This window comes from Muscardinus avellanarius (assembly GCF_963383645.1).
Source record: "Muscardinus avellanarius genome assembly, chromosome: 7".
Classification (NCBI taxonomy): domain Eukaryota; kingdom Metazoa; phylum Chordata; class Mammalia; order Rodentia; family Gliridae; genus Muscardinus; species Muscardinus avellanarius.
Window position 1 is genome coordinate 65,966,360 of NC_137793.1, and position 13,397 is coordinate 65,979,756.

Below are 13,397 nucleotides of genomic sequence, written 5' to 3' on the forward strand. Positions count from 1 at the left end.
GATTTGAATTTGCAAGGCCAGTAGGTGAGGGGTTGCTTGCTTTCTAGTGACTGGAAGTGGTGGTTCCTTTGTTATGGCCACAGGGAGCCACCAGGCTGGGTTTTTCCAACCATGAGTACCTGGAGAGACTAAATTAGCATCTGATCTACTATATATGTCTTTTGTAAGCAAACACACTATTAAGATGTCTCCCAAAAAAACAAGTAACTTCTATACATGTACAGGAGGGGACACAGATAAGAATGATCACATAAGGCCTGACTATAATTATCTTTTGTTTTTTGTGGCACTGGGGATTGAACTCAGAGGCATTCTACCCCTGAACTACACTCTCAGCCCAAATTTTATTTCTTACTTGGAAACAGAGTCTCACTGTGTGGCTAAGACCCTTGCTAAGTTGCAGAGGCAGGCTTTGAACTTGCGATCCTCCTATCTCAGCCTCCCAAGTAATGGGATTACAAGTGTGCACCACCACACCTAGCTATAATTATCTTTAAAATGTACATAATCCAAATTTTTATCTACATCAGAATGAATAAACACATTATGGTAGAGTTGACTTTTTTTTTTTTTTTTTTTTTTTTTTGCAGTACTGGGGATGTGGAACCCAGGAGCATTCTACCTCCGAGCTATACCTCCAGCCCTATTTTTTATTCTTTATTTTAAAACAGGGTCTCATTGAGTTGCAAAGAGCCTCACTAAATAGTAGCTGAGGCTGAACTCAAACTGTGATCCTGTCTCAGCCTCCCAAATACTGGAATTACAAGTGTGCGCCACCACACCTGACTAGGGTCATACATCTTAATACCATATAATAGTGGAAAGGAATTAATTACAGTGACACACAATAAAGTAGATGAATTTCAAGGTCAACTATTTAAATGAAAAATGCAATTTACAGACAGCATGATTTCATTTGTCTATAGTCTTTCATGCAAAACTAAGCCATATTTTCTTTGAGAAGATGGCAAAAAGTGGAAGTTGCTTTAGAAGGGTAGTGAACAATAAATGCAAAATTCAGGAAAGGGACTGAGTCTGAGGTGGGGAGAGGCTGGCCTCCAGGAGGACCCAGGGATCTGAAAGCAATCCAAATGCAGGTGTTCACCCTGTTATAATTTTTTACATAGCACATGTGTTTTATAAATATTCTTTATGAATGTCTAATCAAAACAATTAGGGGAGACAATGACTAAGTAAAACACACAGCTTGGTGGCTGACACCTATTAGCTGTCCATTTTTCTCTCATTTCATAATAAATATTTCAAAGTGAATTTGAGCAAAAGTAAATAATGGTAGGTGGAAGAATCTCACCGATGCATATTCCAGGACAGTCCAAAGTCAAGAACTTCTACTCCTGGCTCCCAAACTTGCAACGCCCCTCCAGGGTCACCTAGACTAACTTAGCTAAACGCAGACATCCAAAAAAATTTCATTCACAAGCTGGGTGTGGTGGCGCACGCTTGTAATCCCAGCATTCGGGAGGCTGAGACTGGAGGATCGCAGTTCGCGGCCAGCCTCAGCTACTTAGTGAGGCCCTCTGCAACTCAGTGAGACCGGTTTCAAAATAAAGAATAAAAAAAGGACAGGGGGTGTAGCTCAGAGGTCGAACGTCCCTGGGTTTCATACCCAGACCCGCAAAAAAAAAAAAAATTTTTTTTTCATTCATCCTCCACCTTGATTTCTACCTCTGGGTTCTTCTCCCCCCCCCCCTGCCCGCTTTGCTGTAAAATGATCCTTTTGTGAAAACCATGAGAGAAGCCAAAGCCCTATGCTGAAAGAAAGAAAAGCGGAGGCGAAAGGGGTGTCTGCAAAGTTTTGGTGTCTGGTTTTGATGCGCTGCGGCACTGCATGTTATATAACAGGCAGAAACCGAGTAAAGATAATGATTTGCTCAATGCTTGCTCTTGGAACACCTTCTGTCCCTAATATTGTAAATCCCTAAGTCAACTGGAAAACATCTGTCACACTAAAAAGCCCCAAAACAGAGAGAGTTGCTGGTAATGTTGACATTTCTGTAATAATAAAAGCTCTGACATTGGTCCTTTTCTACAGTTTGGCTTTTCTCTTCCATTAACTGTGAAGCAGCTTGGAAAAGAAACAGACAAACAAAACATACAAGGTTTTATTATTTCATACACACAGACGTCAGAGACACGGCATCCAGACAACCGAATTTCTAAGTTAATTAAAACGAGGGGAAGGAAAAAAAGAAACAGGGCGAGAACGGTGCTTTTTTTTTTAATTTATTTTTTATTGGTGCAATGTATTCATACATCACAGTGGTATAAAGAAAATACTTTTGTAGACATACATGCACATATCGCCCAGTTAGCCCCTACCCGATCCCCACCCTGTTCCCTCCCCATCCCTCCTTCCCATGCTTGGCTTAGTGGTTGACATCTAGTATTATAGCAATTTATCCAATATTAGCATTGATAATCTCACATAACAATTTTATTTGTCTGGTACAAAGCTTTTGATGACTTAAAGATAATATTTCAATATTTCTTTTTGCTTTCTTTCTTACCAGAGAATATTTTTTTAGGTGAAACTATCATATATTTATATATTTATTTTTCAGAAAAAAATCTATTCTAATATGGAATATGGACTCTAGATACCCAAAACAATCTTGAAAAAGAACAAAGCTAGAAGATATATATTTTCTGATTTCAAACCATATAAAGCTACAATAATTGAAACAGTGTAGTACTATTCTAAAGGCAGATATATAAACCATTGGAGTTAAATAAAAGCCTAGAGCTAAATTCTTCCCTATATTGTCAAGATATTTTTGACAGGGTTTCCACGAACATTTGGTGGTGGAAATAATAATCTTTTAACTAAATATTGTTGAAACATAATAATTACATGAAAAAGAATAAAATTGGACCCTTACCTAACACCATATACAAATATTAACTCAAAATAGATAAAAGACCTAAATATAAATCTTAAGACTATAAACTTTTAGGAGAAAATCTGGGTCATAAAACCTCACAACACTGAAATTGGCAGTGATTTCTTGGATATGATTTCAATGGCACAGGCAACAGAAGAGTATACAAACTCCCTAAAAAATAAAAAAATATTGTATATCCAAAGACAATGTAAACAGAGTTAACAGTTACTGATAGAATGGGATAAAATATTTCCAAATGCTATATCTGAAGGTATATTAATATTCCAACTAGAAATCCTAAAAATTAACAACAATAAAGGCAAACAATACCATTTAGAGATAGGTAAAAGACTAACATAAATAATGAATCTCCACAGATAACCAGTCTTAGTTGTCTGTTGGATGGAAACTCTTGTTTCTCTGGTTCTGGTGTGTGTTACCTATTTCTTCTTTGTAGTTAATCTCTTTGAGTATTTTCTCTAGTGCTGGTTTTGAAGACCTAAATTCCTTCAGTTTCTGTTTGTCATGGAAGCTTCTTATTTCTCCATCTAATTTGATAGAAAGTTTTGCTGGGTAGGAAATTTTTGGCTGGAAGTTGTTTTCTTTCAGAGTTTGGAATATGTTACTCCAAGCCCTTCTGGCTCTCATAACTTGGTTTGGGAAGTCTGGAGTGATTCTAATTGGTTTGCCTCTGAATGTCACTTGGCCCTTTGCTTTTGTTGCCTTTAAGATTCTCTGCTTGGCTTCCACATTGGTCATTTTGACAATTATGTGGCGTGGGGATCCTCTTCTCCGATCCTGTCTAAAGGGAGTTCTATACGTTTCCTGGACCTGTGTATCAACCTCTTGCTCTATGTTTGGAAAATTTTCTGCTATTACTTCCTTGAAGAGATTGTTGATCCCTTTGGTTTCACTTTCTTTTCCCTCCTCTATTCCAATTATTCTTAGGTTAGCTCTCTTAAAATGGGCCCATATTTCTTCAATGTCAGATTCCTGCTGTCGGATATTTTTTTCTAGATTAGAAACTATGCATTCATTTTTGGAATGATCATCTTCTAAGAGCGAGATTCTGTTCTCCATGTGGTCTAATTGGTTGTTCATGCTTTGAATTGAGGCCTTTACTTCATTAATTGCATCCTTTATCTCTCTTTGGCTCTCTCTGAGTTCTTTTCGAAGCAACTCTATTATTTCTACAGTTATTTTCCTGATTTGATCTTCTAGTAATCTCTGATTTTCTGTTTTATCGGGTTCTGATGTTGTGGGGTTGTGAGCATTAATTGCTCCAGTATTATTCCTCTTTCCCATGATTTCGGAAGTTTGTGCCTTCTCTGGGTTCTTCCCTTGTGTCACTATGACTTCACTTAAGGTGCTCTGGATCTCGAGTCAGTAGTACCTCAGACCCCACTACTCCTTTACTGGGTTTTATCACAGAGTCTCCGACCCAGAGAGTTGATAGAGGCTGCTTTAGACTGTGGGGGGTGCCAGGTTGCACGTTCTCCTATGGTGTGATATCTCTGCCACCGCCACTCCCCCACTGGGTCAAGTCCCAGGGAGTACAGTACTGGGATTTCTCCTCTGTGGCCCGCAATTTGACTCACTGTTCTTGAGTACGCAGATGTAGCTGTACTGGACTCGGTGAATTTGCTGCTGCTGCTGCCGGTGGCAATATGGCGCCGCTGCTATGCCCTCGGCCATGAGGCTGGCATATTTCTTCTTGGTTTTGAGTTCCACTCTGAATCCCTGCAGCGTGTGCTGAGCTCAGCCACTGGGAGCTTTAGATGCTCCCTGTGCCTAGAAATCCCGCCTGGCTGTTCCGCAGTGGCTCACCTCGGCTTGCTGTAGCCGTCCGGTGAACTCGCCACTGCCGCCGGCAGTAAAGCGCTGCTGCCGCGTCCTCGGGCGTGAGGCCAGTGTATCTCCTCTGTGGCTCTGAGCTCTGTTCTCAGTCTGCTTTCTCTCTGGAGCCTGGTGATTTTTTTGTTTCTCTGGTGATGGTGTTTTCTGGCTATGAAAGGCGTTGATTTTGTGGTAATGGAGATTGGTTGTTAGCGGGGCTCTTAAGCCCCACTTTTCTCGGTTGCCCGAGAACGGTGCTTTTGATGGTATTAGTTCTGAAGTTAATGAGTAGCAAGGGAGAGGAGAAACAAAAAATGAACTGGCCGACATTAGCAACAACGAAAAGCAAATGATAACCAAGATGGTCCATTCATTTGCTCAGTCCTGAAGCATCTACTGTGTACCAGGCTCTGTGCTGGGAAAAATAAATGTAGTCCTTGTCCCACAGAGACAGCATAGCCGGGGAAAGCAGGAAGTACACTGGCACTACCTTGTGGGAGGGTGAGGCAGAGGCTTCAACAGGAGCACACAGCCCGGGCTAGAGCTGAGCACCACTGCGGCACACACCTGTAATCTCAGTACTTGGGAGGCTGGGACAGGAGCATCACAGATTCAAGGCCAGCCTCAGCAACTTAGCAAGACCCTGTTTCAAAGAAAAAAATAAAATGAAGAGGGCTGGAAGAGTAGCTTGTGTTCAATCCTCAGGGCCTCCAGAAAAAAGAAAGAAAAGAAAAGCCTTCCCAGGGAAGCAGCATCTGGCCCTAAACTCTAAAGAGGGGTAAGAGTTCATCTGAGGGAGGGGCTTTTGAAGCAAGGGGAGAAAGCCCAAGATGAAGAAGAGCAAACGTGGAGGCTCAAAATGCTCAGTGTACAGGGCAACTGCGAAATCAGAATGTCTGGGACAAATAGGGAAAGATGTGATCAGTGCTTGGTTCATGCACCCCAGGGCTTAGGGGCCACTGGACAGACCCATAAGATATATAGCCTTCTTCCTTCAGAGCGAACTCAGGATGCATCCACCCATCTAGTTTTCTCACAGGGCCTTGCGCTCTTGCAGTAACTCTTGGCCACAGGCAGGTGTGGGCTGCTAACTGTGGCAGGATGGATACTCCGTATACAGTTAGGCAACAAAAACTCAAGCCATGACTACAAGGCTTTCTGCAAGAAAAGCATATCAGAGAGAGACATACACGTACATACTCAGATCTATTGTGCCTAGAAACTCCTCCATCACATGATAAGAGGAGCCCCTAAAGCATTGCAAACCCTATTTTGAGAAATGATGATCCATTTTTCTGTTGAAGAAAACTCTCATGAAGTGAATCAACTAGGCTTTTTGGGGGGAAGGGGGTGTTCTGGGAATTGAACCCAGGGGTGTTCTACTGAGCTATACCCCTAGCCCTTTTATTTTTTATAAAACAAGGTCTCACTAGGTTGCTAAAGGTTTTGTTAAATTGCTAAGGCTGACTTTGAATCTGCAATTCTCCTGTCTCAGCCTCCCAAGTAATGAGATTATAGGTGTATGCCACCACACCCAGCAGTTAGGCTTTTTAGATGTCCAAACCTGCTCAGACAGAGCATTAGGACCATTTGTAATGTGAGACTGACAGGAAATAGGACGGGTGGCCGACAACTGCCTCCCACTTATTTAGTCCTAAACTGTCCCTCCTTCCCATGGCCAGAACCTGTCAGGAACCAATTAAGCTGTATTTATCTAGGTATTGTTATTAAATGTTTATTTCAACTATAATTATTCTTTCTTGCAGACAGAACCAGTCTGGTAAAAGGCGGAGCAGGCCATCCCACCAGGCACAGGGACCAGGCAGCTGCAGAGTGCAGGAGGTGGCTCTACCATCTGGTACTTAGAAGAAGGACCCAGAGTGCCCACGCACACCCCAGCACCCACACTCAGATTTCTCCAAAGCAAACCATCGAATTCTGCTCAGCCTTCATGTCACATGGACTTAATCTGTGACTCCTCATCCTACTCAAATTAGCCCTTGACATTCATTTTGGCCCAATCTCACCAAGATAAAATTGTCGGGGTATCAGGCATTGAGAATAGAAAGCAAAGAAAGTCAATGGTGTGACTTGTCTTGAGGTCTCCACAATCCCTGGTGATGGCCTAACTTCTGTCCAGAGACAGCACTGCTGGAAATAAAAAAGGGATTATTTTTCTCAAACAAATAATGTCATGGCTAAAGCTAAATAATTTTCTATCTTTGTCATCTGAGAAAAACAAGGATATTTCTATAATTTGGATCTTAACTGTCCCCCAAAGACCTATGTGTTGAAGGCTTAGTCCCAGGCTTGGTGCTCTTTGAAGGTGGTGGAACCTTTAAGAGATGGGGCCTACAGGGAGATTTGGGGCTACTGGGGGTATCTCCTTAAAGAGATTGTGGGACCATGGCCTCTTCCTTTTCTTCTTTTGTGTCCTCCCAGCTGTAAGGCAAACAACTTCACTCCACCACATGTTCTCGACCATGATGAATTGCCCCACCACAGGCACAAAGGCAATGGAGACAACCTACTGTGGGCTGAAACCTCCAAAACTATGAGACAAGACAAAACTTTCCTCGTCACAAGATTTCTAACTCAGGTAATTGGTAATTTCCCTAATCGAATGCTGACTAGCATAGATACGTTCCTAATTGGTAGTGACTGTTTCTCTTACCACTCTGGGCAATCGTGGCAAGCACATAGCAGGCATTTGGAAACATTACTGATGCTAGAGAATGGATAATCAGCCCCTGTGTCTGCTTACTTAAGAAAGGAAGTTTCAATAAATCAAAGATCTAGCAGCACAGTTCTGAACTGTCCAGTAGAGGACCCCCCTCGATGTGTGACTGTTTAAGTGGGCCCATCCTATCAAATCAAGTATAAGTTTGACTCATGCATGCAACTTTTCAATGTGGGGAATTTAATCCTCTCCAGGACCCCATCTGGGAATCTCCTGTCAGTAAAAAACATACATTCACCCTGTAGATCTTGTTAAAGATTCTGTCCTCTCTGCAGGAAGACATTTAGAGATGCCACTCAGCAACAGAGACCAGGAGAGACCAGATGGCTGGCAAAACAGGAGGCTATTCTCAACCCAGGCCAACAGGAAAGCTGGAAGGCTGAGCCCAAATTTAGTCTGAAACCTGGTGCCCAACAGTATAAAATTAGAAACTCCTTTGAACCATCTGGCTCTTTTAAATAAATACCTGTCTATCCAATCCTAGAACAGAAAGAACCTCAACGTCTAGCTCATTTCCCTCAGGCACAACATCTGGATCATCCTCAGTGCCCAGCAGCCACGGGAGAAGTTTAACCCAAGCTAGCTGACTGAACCTACCTTCCTGGCCGCCAATCTAAGGATCTTAAAGTTCTTTGGAGTCTTTCTGATTCCAACATCTCTTTCACTCTTTTCTTCCCTCCACAAAATGCTTTTTTCTTTGCCCTGCCTGCTCAGGTACACACACACACACACACACACACACACACACACACACACACACACACCACTGTACCCCTATTTAAAATGTTTCACTATGGTTTTTGGTTGGTTTTGTTTTTGTTTTTTGTTTTTTTTGTTTTTTGCGGTACTAAGGATTGAACCCAAGGGCATTCTTCCCCCAGCCCTATTTTTTTTTCTTTTGAAACAGGGTCTCACTAAGTTGCAGAGGGCCTATGTAACTGATGCTGGCTGCAAGCCTGTGATTCTCCTGTCTCAGCCTCCCAAGTGTGTGCTACCACACCGGGTTGTTTTAATATACTGTTGTTCTTCTGCCAATGTACTCATACTGGCTCCTTCCTTCTCTACCTTTCTCCATTTTCTATCATTCCCATCTCTTTCTGACAGTGATACAATTTATCTGTGACCCTTATAATATCAACACTGAAGTGTTCCCCCATGTGAAGTCACCATTTCTAAGTATTCTATGGAATATGGCGTCCCGGCCAAATGAATGAACCTCTCAGGCTCTCCTCACTCAAGTCTCCTGCAGACTGGAGACCCCTGCAGCCTTGAGTCCCCCTCACAGGGCCTGCAGACTCTCCTGCCACCTGTTGACTTGTGTTCTAACGCTGCCTTGACCTTTGAAATGACCTAACCTGACCAATTTCTTTAGCCAAATCTTCATTCCTTGGAAACTGAAATGAAGAAGAGTCTGGAATGGGAGGGCTGGCAGTAAAGACCCAGGAGAGGAGAGATCAATAGCACTCCCTAATCATGTCCCTTTTCTCTTTTATTCTAAAAGCCTGTGAAAGAGTAAGATGATGTGTGACATAATGCACTCAGTAAACTGTGAAAGCCCAATACAAATGTAACTTAATATTGTTATTAGTATTTTACACAAAAATACCTTATTAACCTGGAACTAATGTCACAAGTGTTTGCATCAAATGAGCTCCTCTGCAGTGACTCCGTGACTGTGCCTTCTCTTGGAGTCACCTTCGATTGCATTCTGCATGTCACATAAAGGTCCCATCCACTTTTCTTCAGAAAGCCCTTTAGTTGTTCTCCTCATCCATTCTCTCTTAGCCCAGCCCTTTATCGCTCTGACACTGAAGCATGACTTTCTCTTGTTCTAGGAACTTCCCCCATTCTGTGTCAGTTTGGTTCCTCCAAGAAGCAGATGCCAGGATGGGATCAGACATGTGAGATACTCCCTGGGCTCGTCCCCAAGAAGGATGGTGAAGGAGACAGCATGAGTAAACAGAGAAAGCCTCAGACCACACCTGAGTGACACTCGACAGGAAGAAGGGAAAGTGGGAGGCCCTTCAGACCACACTGCAGTTCTGGGATGCTCTCAGTGGGTTGATGGGCAGTACCCAGACACAGGTTCCCATCAGAGGGGCAGAAACGGTATGCCATGCCCTGGAGACAAGGCACAGCTGGGGCAAGCATGGCCTTAGCACTGAGTGATGGAGGAAAGACTGTTTTCTCAACAGGAAAAAACTAGAACATGACTCCCTTCCATGTCATTCCCCCAGATCAGTTCCAGGTGGGCTGTAGATCTAAATGTGAAAGGCGAAAACAATAAAGCTTTTTGAAAATAATGTAGGAGAGATTGTGTTTGAGAAAGGGAACCTATAAACTGAAAAGGAAAAGAGGAATAAATTGGGATACATCAAAATTAAGAATGTTTTATATTATCAAAATTAAGAACTCCTGTTTTGATAAGCAGAAGAGAGTGGAAAAACCAAACATGACAGTTTTAACACATGTAACTGAGAAGAGGCTCATAACAAGACTATATAAAAACTGCTCCCACTTCCGGGAAGATGGCGACCGAGAAAAGCGGGGCTTAAGAGTCCCGCTAACAACCAATCTCCATTACCACAAAAAGAGCGCCTTTCATAGCCAGAAAACACCATCACCAGAAAAACAAAAAAAAACACCAGGCTCCAGAGAGAAAGCGGACTGAGAACAGAGCTCAGGGCCACAGAGGAGACACACGCGCCCGAGGACGCGGCAGCAGCGCCATACTGCCGGCGGCAGCGGCGAACTCAGCGGACGGCTACAGCAAGCCAGGTGAGCCACTGCGGAACAGCCAGGCGGGATCTTTCGGCGCAGACAGCATTTAAAGCTCCCAGTGGCTGAGCTCAGCACACGCTGCAGGGATTCAGAGTGGAAATCAAAACCAGAGAAGAAAAAATACGCCAGCCTCATGGCCGAGGGCGTGGCAGAGGCGCCATATTGCCACCGGCGGCAGCAGCAGCAGTGAATTCACCGAGTCCAGTACAGCTACATCTACGTACTCAAGAACAGTGAGTCAAATTGCGGGCCACAGAGGAGAAATCCCAGTATTGTACCTCCTGGGACCTGACCCAGTGAGGGAGTGGTGGTGGCAGAGATATCACACCATAGGAGAGCGTGCAACCTGGCACCCCCCATAGTTTAAAGCAGCCTCTATTGACTCCCTGGGTCGGAGACTCTGTGATACAACCCAGTAAAGGAGTAGTAGGGTCTGAGATAATACAGACTCGAGATCCAGAGCACCTTAAGTGAAGCCATAGTGACCCAAGGGAAGAACCCAAAGAAGGCACAAACCTCCGAAATCATGGGAAAGAGGAATAACACTGAAGTAATGAATGTGCACAACCCCACAACATCAGAACCTGATAAAACAGAAAATCAGAGATTTCTAGAAGATCAAATCAGGAAAATAACTGTAGAAATAATAGAGGTGCTTCGAAAAGAACTCAGAGAGAGCCAAAAAGAGATAAAGGATGCAATTAATGAAGTAAAGGCCTCAATTCAAAGCACAAACAACCGATTAGACCACATGGAGAACAGAATCTCGCTCTTAGAAGATGAGCAATCCAAAAATGAATGCATAGTTTCTAATCTAGAAAAAGATATCCAACAGCAGGAATCTGACATTGAAGAAATATGGGCCCATCTTAAGAGAGCTAACCTAAGAATAATTGGAATAGAGGAGGGAAAAGAAAGTGATACCAAAGGGATCAACAATCTCTTCAAGGAAGTAATAGCAGAAAATTTTCCAAATATAGAGCAAGAGGTTGATACACAGATCCAGGAAACTTATAGAACTCCCTTTAGACAGGATCCGAGAAGAGGATCCCCACGCCATATAATTGTCAAAATGACCAATGTGGAAGCCAAGCAGAGAATCTTAAAGGCAACAAAAACAAAGGGCCAAGTGACATTCAGAGGCAAACCAATTAGAATCACTCCAGACTTCCCAAACCAAGTCATGAGAGCCAGAAGGGCTTGGAGTAACATATTCCAAACTCTGAAAGAAAACAACTTCCAGCCAAAAATTTCCTATCCAGCAAAACTTTCTATCAAATTAGATGGAGAAATAAGAAGCTTCCATGACAAACAGAAACTGAAGGAATTTATGTCTTCAAAACCAGCGCTAGAGAAAATACTCAAAGAGATTAACTACAAAGAAGAAATAGGTAACACTCACCAGAACCAGAGAAACAAGAGTTTCCATCCAACAGACAACTAAGATTGGTTATCTGTGGAGACTCATTATTTATGTTAGTCTTTTACCTATCTCTAAATTGTATTGTTTGCCTTTATTGTTGTTAATTTTTAGGATTTCTAGTTGGAATATTAATATACCTTCAGATATAGCATTTGGAAATATTTTATCCAATTCTATTAGTAACTTTTAACTCTGTTTACATTGTCTTTGGATATACAATATTTTCTTTTATTTTTTAGGGAGTTTGTATATTCTTCTGTTGCCTGTGCCATTGAAATCATATCCAAGAAATCACTGCCAATTTCAATGTTGTGAGGTTTTATGACCCAGATTTTCTCCTAAAAGTTTATAGTCTCAAGATTTATATTTAGGTCTTTTATCTAGTTTGAGTTAATACTTGTATGTGGGATTAGGTAAGGGTCCAATTTTATTCTTTTCCATGTAATTATTATTTTTCAACAATATTTAGTTAAAAGATTATTATTTCCACCACCAAATCTTCGTGGAAACCTTGTCAAAAATAACTTGACAATATAGGGAAGAAGTTAGCTCTAGGCTTGTATTTAACTCCAATGGTCTATATATCTGCCTTTAGAACAGTACTACACTGTTTCAATTATTGTAGCTTTATATGGTTTGAAATCAGAAAATATACATCTTCTAGCTTTGTTTTTGCTTCGAGATCGTTTTGGGTATCTAGAGTCCATATTCCATATCAGGATAGATTTTTTTCTGAAAAATAAATATATGATAGTTTCACCTAAAAAAAAGAAAAAAATATTCTCTGGTAAGAAAGAAAGCAAAAAGAAATATTGAAATGTTATCTTTAAGTCATCAAAAGCTTGGTATCAGACAAATGAAACTGTTATGTGAGATTATAATTTTTAATTTTGGATAAATTGCTATAATACTAGATGTCAACCACTAAGCCAAGCATGGGAGGGAGGGACGGGGAGAGAATGGGGTGGGGATCGGGTGGGGGCTGACTGGGCGATGTGTGCATGTATGTCTACAAAAGTTTGTATCCCACTATGATGTATGAATACAGTGCACCAATAAAATAAAATTAAAAAAAAAAAAAAAAAAAAAAAAAAAAAAAACTGCTCCCAAATCTAATTAAAAACTAAACAATGGACTGGGAATGTAGCACAGTAGTAGAGCAGTTGCTTAGGACACATAAAGCCCTGGATTTGATCCCCAATACTGCAAAACAAACACACACAAAAACAGAGGCCCCATTATAACAAAAAGCAAGAAATTTGAACAAGTGTTCCACAAAAGAAAACGGCCAAATGACCAATAAACATGAATAGTCGCTGAAATAGCGTCAATGAAAGGGAAAAGCAAATTTAAGCCACAATGAGATATCATTATACATTCACCTGCATAGTTAAAACTTTTTTTTTTTTTGGTGGTACTGGGGGTGAAACCCAGAGGCTTTCTACCTGTGGGCTATACTCCCAGACCTTTTTTATATTTTATTTGGAAATAGGGTCTCACTAAGTTGCTGAAAGCCTCACTAAGTAGCTGAGGCTGGCTTCAAACCTGCGCGATCCTCCTGTCTCAGCCTCCTAAGCGCTGGGATTACAAGCGTGTGCCACCATGCCTAGCTAAAACATTTTAAAAACTGTTCATACAAAGTGATGAAAAAGGAGACTTCCAGGAAGATGGCAACCGAGAAAAGCGGGGCTTAAGAGCCCCGCTAACAACAAAT